Genomic DNA, 12,103 nt, shown 5'->3' on the forward strand with positions numbered 1-12,103 from the left:
TACTGAAAAGTCATCCATAAAAACTCCCAAGTACTTCTCAACCATGTCAGTAAAAATAGACATCATACATCTTTGAAATGTAGCAGGTGCATTACATAAACCAAATGGCATGCGTCTAAATGCAAATGAACCGTACGGGCAGGTGAACATTGTCTTGTGTTGATCTTTCGGTGCTACTGTAATCTGATTATACCCCAAGTATCCATCAAGAAAACAGTAATAGTCTCACCCCGTGAGTCTATCTAGCATTTGGTCCAAGAACGGCAAAGGAAAGTGATATTTCCTTGTCACCTTATTCAGCTTCTGGTAATCGATGAAAATCCTCCATCCCGTAACTGTTCTAGTTAGTATCAACTCGTTATTCTCGTTTTCTATGACTGTGATACCTCCATTCTTTGGCACACACTGGACTGAACTTACCCACGAACTGTCTGAGATGGGATAAATGATACCTGCATCTAACCACTTGATAATCTCCTTTTTCACCACATCCTTCATGATGGGGTTTAGTCTTCATTGTCCATCAATCATCTCTTTTTCACCGTCTTCCAGGATAATCTTGTACATGCATGTAGATGGTCTAATACCACGGATATCGGCTATGGTCCATCCGATAGCCTTCTTGAATTTTTTCAACGTCAAGATGAGTTTCTCTTCTTTCCCAGTAGTTAATTCTACTGAAACAATCACAGACAGAGTAGAAGAGTTACCTAAATAAACATATTTCAAATGTAAGGAAAGCACCTTCAGTTCTAATTTAGATGGCTCCTCGATTGACGTTTTTGGTTGGGCATAATCACTTTTCTTTAACTCCAAAGATTCAAAGCAGGTTTACAGATTAAATCCCCTTTGATTAGCTCTAGAAAAGCTAGGTATTCATCCTCCTCTTCATCATTTGGAGGATCTAATGTCAAAATGTTTTCCAACAGATCCTCAACATAGTTGAGCTCCTTTTCCACTATTAAATCCTCTAAATCGGATACTGCAGAACAATCATCAATTGTGTCAGGAAATTGCATAGACTTAAAAACATTAAACGTTACCTGGTCATCTGAACACGCATCATAATCTCGCCCTTCTACACATCAATAAGGGTCCTTCTGGTTGCTAAGAACGGTCTTCCTAGGATAATTGACACTTCTTTGTCTGCTTTAAAGTCTAGGATAACAAAATCAGCAAGGACGATAAATTTATCTACATGTACCAATACATCCTCGATTTTTCCTTCTGGATGTGCTAAGGATCAATCTGCTAGTTGAAGTGTAACCGTACTAGGTCTAACTTCCCCTATCCCAAACTTTCTAAATATTGACATAGGCATCAAGTTTATACTTGCACCCAAGTTACATAGTGCCTTACCACAATATGTTGCTCCAATGTTGCAAGGTATGGTAAAACATCCAAGATCCTTCAGCTTTGGGGGTAGTTTTTCTTGAAGATAAGTGCTGCATTCTTTCGTCAAAGCTACCGTCTCAAATTCTCCAAGTCTTTATTTTTTAGACGGACATCCTTCATGAATTTGACCTAGTTTGGCATTTATTCAAATGCTTCAACCAACGGGATGTTGATATGAAGTTGCTTGAGTACGTCTAGGAATTTCTTGAATTGAATTTCCTACTTTTGCTTTTGAAGTCTTTGAGGGTAGGGTGGTGGAGGTTTCTTTACTGAAATTGGTTGATTCATTTTCTATGGCAATTCTACATCTAATGGAGTTGTTAGTTGATCAGAATTAGCTGGTTCCAAAATTACCTTGTCGGGTTTTGCAGATTCTGGTTCTTGTGAAATTGGAATTTCAACACCCAGTTGAACTTCCTCTGAGTCTTGAGCATCAGCTGTCCCTTTTTCAGCTTCGATAGTGTTGGGCTCTACTGTCTTTCCGCTCCTCAATGTTAATGCTTTGCAATGTCCCTTCCTCGATTTTCTTGGATTCTCCGTATCACTAGGTAAAGCACCTTGTGTCGGTTCCTAAGTTCAGTAGTAAGCTGGCCCACTTGATTCTCCAAATTCCTTAGAGTGGTGTTGTTTTTCGCCATGTATGCCTTTAATACATTCTCTAAGCTATTAGATGATTCAGCATGAGCTGGTTTCTGAGCTTGTTGGGAAAAACTAAGTGGCTGAGTTGATCTAGGTTGAGCGTAGTTGTTACTGGTTCCAACCCCTTGGTTACTTCAGGAAAAATTCGGGTGGTTTCGCCACGATGGGTTATAGAAGTTGGATTGCAGTCCTTGCCTTCCTCGATTTTTATTTTGGTTACCCATGTAATATATGGATTCGGGGTTCGATGGACATTCTTTGAACAAATGTCCTTCCCCATAATAAACACAGGCTATGCTCTCAAATTGGTGAAGTGGTTGGGCTGCAAAACTGTTAGACCCATTAATTGTAAGATTCTTAAGCATTGAAGAGATTGAAGATACCTGAGATGCAAGTGAAGTGAGAGCGTCCACTTCATGTATTCTAGTGACACGTCTTCCTAATACGGCTCGATTGGTTGCCCATTGATAATTGTTACTGGCGATCCTCTTGAAAGGAGAGTGTCGTTAGCAGAAGCGTCCACTACCATCCTCGTGTGAGCATTGAGACCATTATAAAATGTCTCAAGTTGGATGCAATCTGGGATTCATTGGTGATGGCATTTTCGTAATAGTTCTTTGTATCGTTCCCATGCCTCATATAAGGACTCATCATCCATTTGTTGGAAAGCAGTGATCTCGTTCCTCAACTTAGCATTCTTGCTTGGCGGGAAATACTCATGAGGAATCTTTCGGCTAACTCTTGCCATGTAGAAATTGAGTTTGGTGGCAATGAATTGAACCAGGCTCGAGCTCTGTCCCTTTGTGAGTATGGGAACAAATTCAATCGTAATGTATCTTCGGGAACTCCAGCTAATTTGAAAGAGTCGCTCACCTCCATAAATAGTCTTAGGTGAAGATGAGGATCTTCAGTAGGCATTCCACTACATTGGCCCACAGTCTAAAGCATTTGGAACATGACTGGCTTCAACTTAAATTGTTGTGCCTCAATTTCGGGTCTCCTAATGCCCAGACTAAGATCGTTAAATACTGGCACAGCATATTGTCTTAAGGCTCTATCCCCATCGTCAACAATAAGGATAAGATTTTGAGCAAGGTTTGCTTCGTTTCCTTGATTCATATTCTCGAAACTCATTCCTTCAGTCCTTCTCTGGTTCGCCTGTCTTCTTCATTGTTGAAAGGTTCGTTCTATTTCAGGGTCTACAGGGAGCAAGTCAATAATCTGGTCAATACTCATAAACACATGAAATAATCACAAAAAGAAAATTAAGTAAAATTTAAAAAGAAAAAAATAAAATAAAATAAACCAAAATGTAAGACTTTCAAATTCACAAATAATGGTTTTTTTTAAAACATTCCCCGGCTACAACGCCAAAAACTTGGAACGACGGAAAAATCTACAAGTGTACACAATCGCAACAAGTAATAAAGTGACAAGTAATGTTGAGTTATTGTACCCATAGGGACTGTAAAAAAGAATTATTTATGAAATTAATTGTAAAACACTTTGGCGGGGTAAAAATAATTTGATTTAAAAGATGATCAAAAACTATTTAAAAACTAAGTAAATAATTATAATAAAACAAATGAGTTCTAATGCACGATTTCAAATAAGATTTAATCAAGGTAACATACTTGTGTTGGATTAATTATATTTCTTGAACTCAGAACTATTAAACTCATGTTTACACTGTTACGAATAAATTCACAGCAACCCGGTAATTTGCTAACTTATGAACAAACTTACGTACAAAAATCCATTCATCCCTTGACATATCCCTATGTCTATTCAACCGACTAAATAGATTCTAGTAAGCAAACATGTTATTGCACATACATACTTATTAAACTGAACTAATCTCTTGCAAATCCCTATGTCAATTCAAACGATTAATTAATTCTAATAAGCATATAAAAGACTGTGTGAAGTAACAAGGCATCCCTACCTTGAAACGGTTTAATCACAATAATATTACAAGTTCTGCAAGGCAATAATATCGCCAGATACATTGCTAATTTAACCTTCTACTACCTTAGAAGAATAAACATGCACTGATTAAGTATTGTGTCAATTAATTACAATTTCAATCTATTTAAATAATTAATTCATTAGCTTCCTCACAGTCGTAACGCAAGAATAACTTAGGCATGATTTTACTTAATCAAGCATCTTACCGAGGCCTATAACAACATAAACACAATTTTAACAATTCAAGCAGGCAGAATATAATCAACCGAACACAAAATTAAGTTTAAGCTAAATTGATTAAAATAACCATTTCAATAGCATAAATATTCATAAACAAGTTCTTCAAAACAACAACAAAAATTAAAGAGATAGGGAACAAGAAGCAAATCCGGTGTTTCTCCGTGGCTTGACTAGTTGCTCCATTCTTCGTAATCCGTTGCCCTCGGCTATCAAGGTGGCTTATGAACATTTAACTGCTACTCTAATATGGCCGATGAGAGCCTCTTTCAAATCGGCACTTGAACAATAAGGGAAATGGGATGGAAAAAATGAGAGAAACATTGAGAGAGGAGAAGAGAGAATGAGAGAATGTTGTGGAATGAGGAATGGATGAGGGATTAGCAAGAGGTGGCTTGGGGCAATGTCATAAAGCCACAATTAAAGGATACCCCCTTGGCCGGCCACACACATGGCAAAGTTGAGAGTTTCAACTTTGCTATTTAGGCTTGGGGCAATTTCATAAAGCCACAATTGAAGGAGGGGTTTGAATGCATTTTGAAAGTTCTTCAAGGGCCTTTTTGCAAGCATATTTAATCAAAGAAAATGCTAATTTGGGTCAGCATATGGACGGTTCTGGGCTGCCCATTTAGTGGCTGGTTCGGTTCACTCAATATGGTTCAACCGGTGCGGTTCAAGTAGACCCTTTGTCCATAATTAATTAAAAATAATTTATTTAACCCAAATTAAATGGGGAATAAATTAAAACTAATTAATTTATGAATTAAAACACATTTCTAGACCGTCTTAGGCTAGAAATTAATGATCCTCGATACTTTGAAGTGCTTCTGGTTTTGTGCTTTCAGCAGTGTCAGCCGAGCCAATTTTAGCCCTTTGCGCGAATCTGTCGAAAATAGTCAAAATTAATCAAAATTAAGTATAAATTTAACTAAATTCACCATGTTTATATTTTTAACGCAATTTAATTATTTTATAATATTTAATTATTTTTCGACAAGAATTTAACTGGATTTGCATGAATTTAAGTAAAAATGGGTATGAAAAAGTATATAAATTTTTGTGTTTCCACACATTTAACATATAGCAAGTCACTTTTGCATTATACGCGATTAAGTCCTGTTAGTCAAATTAACGACTTAAACGATAAAATTATCGCACGAAACTTTCACACATATATAATCACATACTGTAAACACCAAAAATAGTATAAAAATATTTTTCTAACTCGGATTTGTGGTCCCAAAACCACTATTCCGACTAGAGTCTAAACCGGGCTGTTACAACTCTTCCCCCTTAGGGATTTTCGTCCCCGAAATCTTACCAGCGAATAGGTTTGGGTAACGGTCTCTCATAACATCCCCGGGCTCCCACGTAACATCTTCAATCCCGTGCCGATGCCATAAGACTTCCGCAAAAGAGATTTTCTTATTTCTCAATCCTTTAACTTCATGATCTAAAATCCGAATCGGTTCCTCTTCATGTGTCAAATTAGATTTAATTTCAATCTCAAGAGAGATCACATGCAAAGGATTAGATCAATAACGTCGAAGCATGGATACATGATATACATTATGAATCTTTTTTAGCTCAGATGGCAACAAAAATCTGTAAGCAACCGGCTCGATACGCTCAATAATCTTATACGGCGCAATAAATCTTGGACTCAATTTGTCTTTAAGACCGAATCAGAGTATTTTCTTCCATGGTGAGACTTTCAAAAACACTTTTTCTACAATCTGAAACTTAATAGCTTTCCGTTTCAAGTCTGCATATGATTTCTGACGATCTGACGCTGCTTTCAGACTATTGCGAATCACTTTCACTTTTTGTTCAGTTTCTTTGATCAAATCAACCCCGTGTATCTCATTCTCACTGAGCTTAGTCCAATACAAAGGTGTTTGACATTTACGACCGTACAAAGCTTCATAAGGTTCCATTTTTATACTTGATTGAAAGCTATTATTATACACAAATTCAATCAATGGCAAGTATCGTTCCCATGTACCTTCGAATTCAAGAATGCAACAACTCAACATATCCTCAAGTATCTGATTAATTCACTCAGATTGACTATCTATTTGTGAATGAAAAATAGTACTAAAATGTAGCTTCGTACCTAATGCATCTTGTAGCTTCTTCCAAAACCATGATATGAATCTCATATCTCTATCTGAAACAATAGAAATAGGTACTCCATGCAATCTCACAACCTTGAAGATATACAACTTAGCAAACTTATCGAGTGAATAATCCATGCATATCGGAATGAAATGGGTAGATTTAGTCAGTCTATCAACCACTATCTAGACATCATCTTTCTTACTCGGTGACAGAGGCAAAACAGAAACAAAATCCATCGTAATTCTGTCCCATTTTCACTCGGGATTCATAATCGACTGTAGTATCCCAGAAGGTAACTGATGCTCATCTTTTACTTGTTGACAGATTAAACACTTCAAAACAGATTTATAGATATCATGCTTCATACCAGGCCACCAATAAAACTATTTCAGATCATTATACATTTTCGTACTTCTCGAATGTACAGATAACCGACTGCTATGAGCTTCATTTAAAATCATTTGAATTAACTCTAAATTTCTCAAAACACAAATTCGATTTCTAAACCTCAAACCACCCTCAGCATAAATTCTAAAGTTTGAATCAGTAATCAAATTACATTGAGCCCATTTTGCTAACAATTCATTATCAACTTTCTGAGCTTTGCAAATCTACTGTATAAATAATGGTCTCATTTTCAATTCAGCTACAATTGAACCGTCATTAGATAGAGCTAATTGAGTATTCATTTCATGTAAAGCAAACAAATATTTATGACTCAAAGCATCGGCAACAACATTGGCTTTCCTTGTAATAGTCCGGTTTAGACCCTAGTCGGAATAGTGGTTTCGGGACCAAAAGTGTGAGTCAGAGAAATGTATAAATATTATTTTCTGTGTTTATTATGTGTGAATTAGCATGTGTGAAAGTCTCATATGAAAATTTGAATGTTTGTGATCTTAATTTAGAAGAAGGACCTAATCGTGTAAAATGTAAAAGTTGCCTGCTATATGTTAAAAGTGCCTAATTTATTTGGATTTATTTATGAGAGGTCCTTATGTGGTAATTATGCCATTTACATGGTTAATGGACATATATGGCCTTATTAAAAATGATTTTTATATGTATTAATAAAGGGCAAATTTGGTATTTGATTAATAATATAAGTTAAATAAAACAAAGCTTAAAATAAACTCATTTTCTCATGTTCATCAACCAAGAATCACACATAAAAAAAATAAAAGGATAGCTAGGGTTTGATCATTGAATTTCTTGATTAAGGTATGGATTTTGTTCAGTTTTTTATTATTTCTACGTTTTTTTGTAATCGTTGCTTCGTATATTGTCGAACCCATTCCTCGATTTTTTATTTTGTTGATAATTTTGAAATATTACATGGATGAATTCATGAGCTTTGTGATGTTATATGTTGAAATATGAAAGCTTGATGTTGGGTTTACATGTTTTGTCTTTAGATATTTTATGAATTTGAGTAATTTGGGCTAAATTGTAAAAATGTTATTTTGAGGGACTAAAATGTGAATTAAATGAAATGCATGGACTTGTACGAGAGCTATGAAAATTTGGCTAAGCTTGTGTACAAGCAAACTTTGTGTATTTTGTGATTTTGTGAATTAGGGACTAAAGTGTCGAAATGTGAAAATGCGAGGGCTAGTTTGCAAAATGCCCTAAATATGTGTCTATGGATTTTTTTGAATAATTTAATGAATAAAAAGGGTTAATTTTGAATATTTATAGATCAAGAAAAGAGGAATTCGAACTTAGACCGAGGGAAGTCGAAGATTATAGACTAGATGATCCGAGTCGACAATTTCGAGTACGAGGTAAGTTTGTACATAAAACATGATGTTATAAGTATGTTTTGATGCTTTGTTGATACATAGATGGTATATACATTTATTTTGGATGAATACAATGATAAATCAATGGTATTTGGCACTAAGTGTGAGATTTAAACTAGCTTCGGCTATATGAGGCACTAAGTGTTCGATATCGAGATAGCTTCGATTAATTGAGAAAGCACTAAGTGTGCAAAATTATTATAGCTTCGGCTAATCTTTAAAGCACTAAGTGTGCGGATGTTTAAAGCATTGGTAATCTTCGAAAAATCTTAAAATATTCGAACAAGAGGTGAGAATGAAAATGAATGAATACGAGAATGTTCAGGTAAGTTTAATACCTATGTGCTAGATGGTATTATGCATATAAAGATTATTGAATTGGTGTAAACATATGGATGATGTAACACCCCTAACCCGTATCCATCGTCGGACTAGGGTTAAGCGGCATTACCAAACATATCAAAACATTTCGCATTCATTTCACAAACATCATAGCATCATAGTCAAACATCAACATAAAATGATAACCTATGTATAATAAAGACATCAAAACATACTTAACATCATATTTTAAGTACGAACTTACCTCGTACTCGGAATTTGTCGACTCGGACTATCTACTCAATAACCTTCGACTTTCCTCGGTCTAAGTCCGAATTCCTCCTTTCTTGATCTATATGTTTTCAAAATTAAACCTTTTATTCACCAATTAATTCAATTCAATCTATAAACACATATTTAGGGCATTTTACAATTTAGCCCTCATATTTTCACATTTTGACACTTTAGTCCCTAATTCACAAAATCACAAAATACATATAATTTGCATATACTTATGCTTGGCCGAATTTTCCTAGTACTCATACTAGTCTACACATTTCATTTATTTTACATTTTAGTCCCTCAAAATAACATTTTCACAAATTAGCCCAATTTGCTCAAATCCAACTAAAATACAAAGACAAAACATGTAAACTCAACATCAAGCTTTCATATTTCAACATTTAACAACACAAAAACTCATAAATTCATCCATGACACATTTTCAAATCATCAACAAAATCAGAAACTGAGGCATGGGCTTTATAGTACACTTAGCAACGATCACAAAAACGTAGAAATTATCAAAAATCGAAGCAAAAACATACCTAAATCCAAGCTTAATATTGCCGAACCCTAGAAAGCCTTTCTTTTTTTCTTGTTCTTTGATATAATCGGCCAAGTGATGAAAATATGAAGCAAATATCATGTTTTCGTTTAATTTCTAATATTAATTCATCTTTTACCATTTTAACCTTACCATAATAAACATTTAAACATATAGTGGATGTCTAACAATGTCCATTTAACATACCAATGGTCTAATAACATAATAAGGACCTAACAATTATAAAGCCAAGTCAATTAAGCACTTTTAACATCTAGCACATAGCTTTTACCCTTTATGCGATTTGGTCCTTTTTTGCAAATTTAACACACAAACAGCTCAATTTTTCACACGAGACTTTCACACATGTCAATTCACTTACCATATACACGAAAATTAATATTAAAAATATTTTACTAACTCAGATTTGTGGTCCCAAAACTACTATTCCGACTAGCGTCAAAACCGAGCTGTTACACTTCGGTTCCACCTTGTTAGGATGAATGCTAAGAAGTCAAAAAATCCTAAAAATATCAAATGCTTTTGCTACAACAGGAAATGACATTTCAGATCAAACTGCAAGTAGTATTTAGATTTCCTAGCCGAAAAGGGCAAAAGTATGAAACTCTTTGTGGTTAAAGCTTTCTTAGTGGAAGAATCAATTGACAACTGGGTTATTGATTCTGGAGGCACTAACCATGTGTATATTTCTTTACAGGGGTTCAGGAAAATGAGAACTCTGCATGACAAGAGCCTCTCGTTGCGGATCGGAGATGGGAGCTATGTTTCAGCCAAAGCAATGGGAGAAGTTATTTTACACTTTAATAATTTTAGGAAGATTGTTTTAAAGAACGTGTTTTATTACCTCATTTTAAAAGGAATTTAATTTTTGTAACATGTTTATTTTATAACGGTTGTACCGTGACATTCAATAAAGGGATTGCTGTTCATAGAAATAGTTCTTTAATCTGTAATGGATGGATGAAAAACATTTACAATATATATAAACATACTAATATTCAAATTTAAAATGTTCATAATAGTTAATTATTAGAACTAAAATTTCTGATTGCATTACAGTTTCTATAACACCCCTAACTCGTATCCGTCGTTGGAATAGGTTTACGGAGCATTACCGTAAAAACGTAACATAAAAACATACATTTCCAAATAGTAATGTAAACATGGCATAGTTCATTCATATACATGCAAATTGTCCCTTAATCGAGCCCTCAAGGCCTTAGAAAAACTTTAGAAAAGATTCAAGACTAAATCAGAAACATTTGAAACATTGAAAGAAAAATTAGAAAATTTACAACTACAGGGGTCACACGGCTGTGTAGCCAGGCCGTGTGACTCACACGGCTGAGACACACACTTGTATCTCAGGCCATGTAACAATCAAATAGGGACACACAATCATGTCCCAACCTATGTCCATGCCTATGTAACTCTTTGACTTGGCTCACACGGCCAAGCCACAAGCCCGTGTGCCAGGCTGTGTAACTGACTCACTTGCAACCTTTAAAACCTATAGGGGACACACAGCTGTGTCGCATGATCATGTGGCACACACAGCTGAGACACAGGCCCGTGTCTTAGGCTATATGGATAAGAAATTGGCCAAATTCAAGCTATTTCTGTTACACCTATAACTTATATCTGTCGCCGAAATAGGGTTACGAAGCATTACCGTAAAAATATAACTTAAATTATTTAATTTCAAACATTTCATAAATCATAGCATAATTCATCCAAACACAAGCATATCGTCCCTTATTCGAGTCCTCGAGGCCTTAGAAACATTTACAAACGATACAGGGCTAAATCAGAAACATTTTGAACTTTATGGAAAAGTATAGAAAATTTCACACTATAGGGGTCACAAGGCCGTGTCGTCAAGGAGTGTGACTCACCGCTCAGACACACACCCATGTCTCAGGCTGAGAGGACATTCAAAGTAGGGACACACGACCGTGTCCCAGCCCGTGTCTGTGCCCATATAGCTCTCTGACTTGGTTCACACGGCCAAACCAGACGCTCGTATGCCAGCCCGTGTAAATCTCGAAATGCAACCTTTAAAAACTTATAGGAGACACACAGTGTTCCACCACTAACTCATATTCGTCACCAGAATAGGGTTACAGAGCATTACCAGAATTTACAGAAAAATTACAAACATTTCATGTCATTTACTATTCATATTCAAAAATAATCATATCATCCCTTAAATGGACCCACGAGGCCCAATTTAAGCTTTAGAAACAAGTCGGGACTAAACCGTGATCTTAGAAATTTTTTTGCAAAAATTAAAATTTTTTCTCATATATAGGGGTTATACGCCCGTGTGAGCAGGCTGTGTGGCTCACACGACCAGATGACATGCAGGCCGTATAGGCATTCGATGTGAGGTACATGGCTGTGTTCCAGCACATGTCCTTACTCGTATAACTCTCTAACTTGTGCTACACGGCCTGCCACATGCCCATGCGCTAGGCCGTGTGGCCAATTTAATTTTCACAATTTAGGTGCAGGTTTCACACGGCCAAGACACACGCCTGTGTTCTAGGCCGTATTCTTATACGGCCGAGACATATGCCCGTGTGTCCAATTCTGAGCATTCTAGTTCTCAATTTTAGGATGCAGGGGACACACAGCCAAACCACATGCCCATGTACAAGGTCGTGTGTCACACAACACGCCCGTGTGTCTACCCGTGTGGTCAAAATAAGGTCATTTCCTAGCCTTCTTTCTCACACAAATTTGTCAATAACCTACAACAATACTTGTACAT

The 12,103-nt window shown here is 35.9% G+C and overlaps 1 non-coding gene across 1 annotated transcript; it reads left to right on the forward strand.

Annotated features, from left to right (window-relative positions):
- Positions 1-2,617: 2,617 nt before the first annotated feature.
- LOC121205669 (small nucleolar RNA R71) lies at positions 2,618-2,725 on the forward strand. The gene has a single exon (XR_005900745.1). It is a non-coding gene; the product is annotated as a small nucleolar RNA R71 (small nucleolar RNA).
- The last annotated feature ends 9,378 nt before the right edge of the window (positions 2,726-12,103 follow it).

This window comes from Gossypium hirsutum, chromosome A08, assembly GCF_007990345.1.
Source record: "Gossypium hirsutum isolate 1008001.06 chromosome A08, Gossypium_hirsutum_v2.1, whole genome shotgun sequence".
Lineage (NCBI taxonomy): Eukaryota > Viridiplantae > Streptophyta > Magnoliopsida > Malvales > Malvaceae > Gossypium > Gossypium hirsutum.